General features: G+C 58.4%; 2 non-coding genes across 2 annotated transcripts; both read right to left on the bottom strand.

Annotated features, from left to right (window-relative positions):
- Nucleotides 1-3080: 3080 nt before the first annotated feature.
- On the bottom strand, nucleotides 3081-3235 carry LOC124772773. The gene has a single exon (XR_007014237.1). It is a non-coding gene; the product is annotated as a 5.8S ribosomal RNA (ribosomal RNA).
- Nucleotides 3236-3586: 351 nt separating this feature from the next.
- On the bottom strand, nucleotides 3587-5495 carry LOC124772887. The gene has a single exon (XR_007014343.1). It is a non-coding gene; the product is annotated as a small subunit ribosomal RNA (ribosomal RNA).
- Nucleotides 5496-7500: the final 2005 nt, after the last annotated feature.

The raw sequence follows: 7500 nt of genomic DNA, 5'->3' as shown, positions 1-7500 counted from the left end.
ATGACTCTCTTAAGAGAGTCATAGTTACTCCCGCCGTTTACCCGCGCTTGCTTGAATTTCTTCACGTTGACATTCAGAGCACTGGGCAGAAATCACATTGCGTCAACACCCGCTAGGGCCATCGCAATGCTTTGTTTTAATTAGACAGTCGGATTCCCCCAGTCCGTGCCAGTTCTGAGTTGATCGTTGAATGGCGGCCGAAGAGAATCCGCGCACCCGCGCGCCCCCGGAGGAGCACGCTAAGGCGGACGCGGCCTCGCAGCAAGGAAGATCCGTGGGAGGCCAAGGCACGGGACCGAGCTCGGATCCTGCACGCAGGTTGAAGCACCGGGGCGCGAACGCCGCGCAGGCGCGCGCATCCTGCACCGCCGACCAGCACGAGGCCGACCAACGGCGAGAGCAGACCACGCCCGCGCTAAACGCCCGCACTTACCGGCACCCCTACGGCACTCACCTCGCCCAGGCCCGGCACGTTAGCGCTGACCCACTTCCCGACCAAGCCCGACACGCCCCGATCCTCAGAGCCAATCCTTATCCCGAAGTTACGGATCCAATTTGCCGACTTCCCTTACCTACATTATTCTATCGACTAGAGGCTCTTCACCTTGGAGACCTGCTGCGGATATGGGTACGAACCGGCGCGACACCTCCACGTGGCCCTCTCCCGGATTTTCAAGGTCCGAGGGGAAGATCGGGACACCGCCGCAACTGCGGTGCTCTTCGCGTTCCAAACCCTATCTCCCTGCTAGAGGATTCCAGGGAACTCGAACGCTCATGCAGAAAAGAAAACTCTTCCCCGATCTCCCGACGGCGTCTCCGGGTCCTTTTGGGTTACCCCGACGAGCATCTCTAAAAGAGGGGCCCGACTTGTATCGGTTCCGCTGCCGGGTTCCGGAATAGGAACCGGATTCCCTTTCGCCCAACGGGGGCCAGCACAAAGCGCATCATGCTATGACGGCCCCCATCAACATCGGATTTCTCCTAGGGCTTAGGATCGACTGACTCGTGTGCAACGGCTGTTCACACGAAACCCTTCTCCGCGTCAGCCCTCCAGGGCCTCGCTGGAGTATTTGCTACTACCACCAAGATCTGCACCGACGGCGGCTCCAGGCAGGCTCACGCCCAGACCCTTCTGCGCCCACCGCCGCGACCCTCCTACTCGTCAGGGCTTCGCGGCCGGCCGCAAGGACCGGCCATGACTGCCAGACTGACGGCCGAGTATAGGCACGACGCTTCAGCGCCATCCATTTTCAGGGCTAGTTGCTTCGGCAGGTGAGTTGTTACACACTCCTTAGCGGATTCCGACTTCCATGGCCACCGTCCTGCTGTCTTAAGCAACCAACGCCTTTCATGGTTTCCCATGAGCGTCGATTCGGGCGCCTTAACTCGGCGTTTGGTTCATCCCACAGCGCCAGTTCTGCTTACCAAAAGTGGCCCACTTGGCACTCCGATCCGAGTCGTTTGCTCGCGGCTTCAGCATATCAAGCAAGCCGGAGATCTCACCCATTTAAAGTTTGAGAATAGGTTGAGGTCGTTTCGGCCCCAAGGCCTCTAATCATTCGCTTTACCGGATGAGACTCGTACGAGCACCAGCTATCCTGAGGGAAACTTCGGAGGGAACCAGCTACTAGATGGTTCGATTAGTCTTTCGCCCCTATACCCAGCTCCGACGATCGATTTGCACGTCAGAATCGCTACGGACCTCCATCAGGGTTTCCCCTGACTTCGTCCTGGCCAGGCATAGTTCACCATCTTTCGGGTCCCAACGTGTACGCTCTAGGTGCGCCTCACCTCGCAATGAGGACGAGACGCCCCGGGAGTGCGGAGGCCGCCGCCCCGTGAAGGGCGGGGAAGCCCCATCCTCCCTCGGCCCGCGCAAGGCGAGACCTTCACTTTCATTACGCCTTTAGGTTTCGTACAGCCCAATGACTCGCGCACATGTTAGACTCCTTGGTCCGTGTTTCAAGACGGGTCGTGAAATTGTCCAAAGCTGAAGCGCCGCTGACGGGAGCGATTATTCCGCCCGAGAGCATCCCGAGCCAACAGCGGCGCGGGTCCGGGGCCGGGCCAGGTAGGTCCGTCATCCGGGAAGAACCGCGCGCGCTTGCCGGGAGCCCGAGCGCCCAAAGGGGCGAATCGACTCCTCCAGATATACCGCCGGGCAGCCAGCCAGGACACCGGGGCTCTGCCCAACAGACGCGAACCGAGGCCCGCGGAAGGACAGGCTGCGCACCCGGGCCGTAGGCCGGCACCCAGCGGGTCGCGACGTCCTACTAGGGGAGAAGTGCGGCCCACCGCACACCGGAACGGCCCCACCCCGCGGCGAGTGGAAAGGCAACCGGACACGACCCCGCCGCAGATTGCTCCGCGCGGGCGGCCGGCCCCATCTGCCGAGGGCGGAGGCCAGTGGCCGGATGGGCGTGAATCTCACCCGTTCGACCTTTCGGACTTCTCACGTTTACCCCAGAACGGTTTCACGTACTTTTGAACTCTCTCTTCAAAGTTCTTTTCAACTTTCCCTCACGGTACTTGTTCGCTATCGGTCTCGTGGTCATATTTAGTCTCAGATGGAGTTTACCACCCACTTGGAGCTGCACTCTCAAGCAACCCGACTCGAAGGAGAGGTCCCGCCGACGCTCGCACCGGCCGCTACGGGCCTGGCACCCTCTACGGGCCGTGGCCTCATTCAAGTTGGACTTGGGCTCGGCGCGAGGCGTCGGGGTAGTGGACCCTCCCAAACACCACATGCCACGACAGGCGGCAGCCTGCGGGGTTCGGTGCTGGACTCTTCCCTGTTCGCTCGCCGCTACTGGGGGAATCCTTGTTAGTTTCTTTTCCTCCGCTTAGTAATATGCTTAAATTCAGCGGGTAGTCTCGCCTGCTCTGAGGTCGTTGTACGAGGTGTCGCACGCCACACCGCCAGCCGGCTGTGCACGCTACCGAGAAAGTACCGGTATGCGAACCGCCAGGCGACGGGCGCGCATCGCACGTTTGAGGAGACGCGGCCGGCCCCACAGGCGGCCGCGACACTCCCAGGTCTGCGAAGCGGGGCAAACGCCGCGCGCTTCAGTATACGTAGCCGACCCTCAGCCAGACGTGGCCCGGGAACGGAATCCATGGACCGCAATGTGCGTTCGAAACGTCGATGTTCATGTGTCCTGCAGTTCACATGTCGACGCGCAATTTGCTGCGTTCTTCATCGACCCACGAGCCGAGTGATCCACCGTCCCGGGTGATCTTTTCTCAGTTTCCGCCGTCTCTTTCGAGACGGTCGCATAGGCGGGAGTGAGGCGTGTGGCGGCCCCTGTTCCAGCGTTCTGTGTCCAACGGCCTCACGGCCGACGGGCGTCGTACGGCTCCACACCGGAGCGGACAGGCACTCGGGCGAAAGTCATTCAAAACCGGCGCCAGGCGCCAGGTGCCGCAGGCCAGCCGCTCCAGCGCTTCAGCGCTCGTACCACACAACATTGCCGCTAGTTTTGAGAGGCACGCGTGGTTCCGCACGCGGCGCACGGCTACGGCGAGCCGTACAGGTAGCGTGTTGCGCGACACGACACGCACATCGAAAGACATGCAGTCTAGTCGGTAATGATCCTTCCGCAGGTTCACCTACGGAAACCTTGTTACGACTTTTACTTCCTCTAAATGATCAAGTTTGGTCATCTTTCCGGTAGCATCGGCAACGACAGAGTCAATGCCGCGTACCAGTCCGAAGACCTCACTAAATCATTCAATCGGTAGTAGCGACGGGCGGTGTGTACAAAGGGCAGGGACGTAATCAACGCGAGCTTATGACTCGCGCTTACTGGGAATTCCTCGTTCATGGGGAACAATTGCAAGCCCCAATCCCTAGCACGAAGGAGGTTCAGCGGGTTACCCCGACCTTTCGGCCTAGGAAGACACGCTGATTCCTTCAGTGTAGCGCGCGTGCGGCCCAGAACATCTAAGGGCATCACAGACCTGTTATTGCTCAATCTCGTGCGGCTAGAAGCCGCCTGTCCCTCTAAGAAGAAAAGTAATCGCTGACAGCACGAAGGATGTCACGCGACTAGTTAGCAGGCTAGAGTCTCGTTCGTTATCGGAATTAACCAGACAAATCGCTCCACCAACTAAGAACGGCCATGCACCACCACCCACCGAATCAAGAAAGAGCTATCAATCTGTCAATCCTTCCGGTGTCCGGGCCTGGTGAGGTTTCCCGTGTTGAGTCAAATTAAGCCGCAGGCTCCACTCCTGGTGGTGCCCTTCCGTCAATTCCTTTAAGTTTCAGCTTTGCAACCATACTTCCCCCGGAACCCAAAAGCTTTGGTTTCCCGGAGGCTGCCCGCCGAGTCATCGGAGGAACTGCGGCGGATCGCTGGCTGGCATCGTTTATGGTTAGAACTAGGGCGGTATCTGATCGCCTTCGAACCTCTAACTTTCGTTCTTGATTAATGAAAACATACTTGGCAAATGCTTTCGCTTCTGTTCGTCTTGCGACGATCCAAGAATTTCACCTCTAACGTCGCAATACGAATGCCCCCGCCTGTCCCTATTAATCATTACCTCGGGTTCCGAAAACCAACAAAATAGAACCGAGGTCCTATTCCATTATTCCATGCACACAGTATTCAGGCGGGCTTGCCTGCTTTAAGCACTCTAATTTGTTCAAAGTAAACGTGCCGGCCCACCGAGACACTCAATAAAGAGCACCCTGGTAGGATTTCAACGGGGTCCGCCTCGGGACGCACGAGCACGCACGGGGCGGTCGCACGCCTTCGGCTCGCCCCACCGGCAGGACGTCCCACGATACATGCCAGTTAAACACCGACGGGCGGTGAACCAACAGCGTGGGACACAAATCCAACTACGAGCTTTTTAACCGCAACAACTTTAATATACGCTATTGGAGCTGGAATTACCGCGGCTGCTGGCACCAGACTTGCCCTCCAATAGATACTCGTTAAAGGATTTAAAGTGTACTCATTCCGATTACGGGGCCTCGGATGAGTCCCGTATCGTTATTTTTCGTCACTACCTCCCCGTGCCGGGAGTGGGTAATTTGCGCGCCTGCTGCCTTCCTTGGATGTGGTAGCCGTTTCTCAGGCTCCCTCTCCGGAATCGAACCCTGATTCCCCGTTACCCGTTACAACCATGGTAGGCGCAGAACCTACCATCGACAGTTGATAAGGCAGACATTTGAAAGATGCGTCGCCGGTACGAGGACCGTGCGATCAGCCCAAAGTTATTCAGAGTCACCAAGGCAAACGGACCGGACGAGCCGACCGATTGGTTTTGATCTAATAAAAGCGTCCCTTCCATCTCTGGTCGGGACTCTGTTTGCATGTATTAGCTCTAGAATTACCACAGTTATCCAAGTAACGTGGGTACGATCTAAGGAACCATAACTGATTTAATGAGCCATTCGCGGTTTCACCTTAATGCGGCTTGTACTGAGACATGCATGGCTTAATCTTTGAGACAAGCATATGACTACTGGCAGGATCAACCAGGGAGCTGCGTCAACTAGAGCTGAGCAGCCGGCCGCCCGGGAGTGTGTCCCGGGGGCCCGCGCGAACACGCAAGCGTCCGCTCAATCATTCTGCAAACAGGAGGAGGCTGAGCTCCCCTGCACAATACACCTCGAAACCCTCTCAGGTCCCGGCGGCGCGCAGCGCCGTCCCAAGTACTTGGTCGGGTTCGAGAGAGGCGCAATCGCCCGGAGTTAGGCGAGTAGACGCTTTCGGTGCGACCACCCGTGCTCCCAACTGAGCTTGCCGCTGCCGACAGAGGCCCGGGAGCGTGCTGTCGTGGCATTGCCGGCGGGAGACAACACGCGCCACCTACGGTGACCGGCAGCTCCAACGCCAGCGCCACAGAAGGACAAAAGCCCCACTTGGGTGCCGAAGCGAACTCTCCCAGCACAGCGCACGCGCCAACACATCCGCACAGCTGCGATACAAACCACCAGCGAGAACCGCTGGGGCGACCGAGCAGCAGACGGCGTCGCGGCGCCGAGCGCCGGGCGGCAGCGCATCCTCAACGCACACAGTCCTCAATCGGACCAGCACACTGAAGATGTCCACCGCGCTTCGCACCGGGCCCGCGAGGACCTACTTTGGCCGCACGGCGCCGCGCGCAGGGTGCGCCGGCGCGCAGCTGCGACGCCTGCCGCGTCCGTCGGCCGGCGCGCCTGCCACTGGCCGCCCCCACCAGCCGGCTGTAGCGCGTGCGCCCACGCACCGCGCGGCCAGCACGCCGGGAGGCGCCCCCTCACCGGCCGGGGACGGTCCCACCCAGCCACCGCCGCGTATCGCTTCACACCCAGATGCCGTTCAGTTTCGTCGGCATGGTGGGTATCGCTGGAACAACCGGTTAGTACCTCAACCTATCGTCGCCATCACCGATTCACCCCTAGCGAGAACAACCGCACCACAACAGGTTACCATTTGTTCATTTGCGTAACTTCACCAGAAAACGCAGGCGTCCATCGCCATTTGCAACTTCCACGATTATTGCATGCCTGTGTCAGGTGTCACGCCACACTACGTCTGCCCACATACACGCAACAAAATGTGCACGCCTAGACAATACGTGGAAGGTGGCCCCCGTACGTATGCGATGTCCATTGCTCGAACGACTGTCAACCGGCCTCTGTAGCATGTCGCAGATATGGAACGCGGTGCACCATGCCATCACGGTGTGTGAGGAGAGACGACTAGGTCCGAATACATCAACAGACAGCTCATGCTGATCGCCATCCACGGCGTCCGTTCCTCCCACACGTCTCTATGGCGTACCACACTGCAATCCAGCTCTCATAGGGAGACGACACGTAGCTGCGTGCACAATATTTGCACTGTATGGTCCGCCGTTTTTGGGCGCAGTCGTTGTACGGTCACACATGTGCCACGATGTATCATTCAGTACATAAGGACGAATGTGCAGTACAGATTGTGGTTTACGCGTACGACATTAGCGGACAGTTGACACAGGCCGCACCACAACGTAGCCTGAGTACGTCGCATGCGGAGGGCATTGAACATGCAAAGTTCTCACCAACCAGCTTGCGAAGGCAGGGGGCAAGGTGGGGACGTGGGGAGGGGCGGCATGTACGTCCTGCTGCCATCCACATTACAGTGTACAGCAGGAGCATGTGGAAAGTGAGCAAGACTTGCAAGGTGTTTAACATGAAGCGATACACAGGGGAGCGGGGAGTGCGAGTAGCGAACTATATTGCGAGGGTTGCGGGTGGGCAACACTACACTAATTGAACGAGTCGTATAACAATTACAGAGCAGGTTTAGGCGACAACGTGGGTTACGTTAGGCGACAACGTGGGTTAGGTTAAGGCACGACGTGGGTTAGGTTAAGGCACGACGTGGGTTAGGTTAAGGCACGACGTGGGTTAGGTTAAGGCACGACATGGGTTAGGTTAAGGCACGACATGGGTTAGGTTAAGGCACAACATGGGTTAGGTTAAGGCACAACATGGGTTAGGTTAAGGCACAACATGGGTTA

The sequence above is a fragment of the Schistocerca piceifrons genome, unplaced genomic scaffold (assembly GCF_021461385.2).
Source record: "Schistocerca piceifrons isolate TAMUIC-IGC-003096 unplaced genomic scaffold, iqSchPice1.1 HiC_scaffold_943, whole genome shotgun sequence".
Classification (NCBI taxonomy): Eukaryota; Metazoa; Arthropoda; class Insecta; order Orthoptera; family Acrididae; genus Schistocerca; species Schistocerca piceifrons.
The sequence above is the reverse complement of the archived record's forward strand: the minus strand, read 5'-3'. Positions and strand labels throughout refer to the sequence as shown.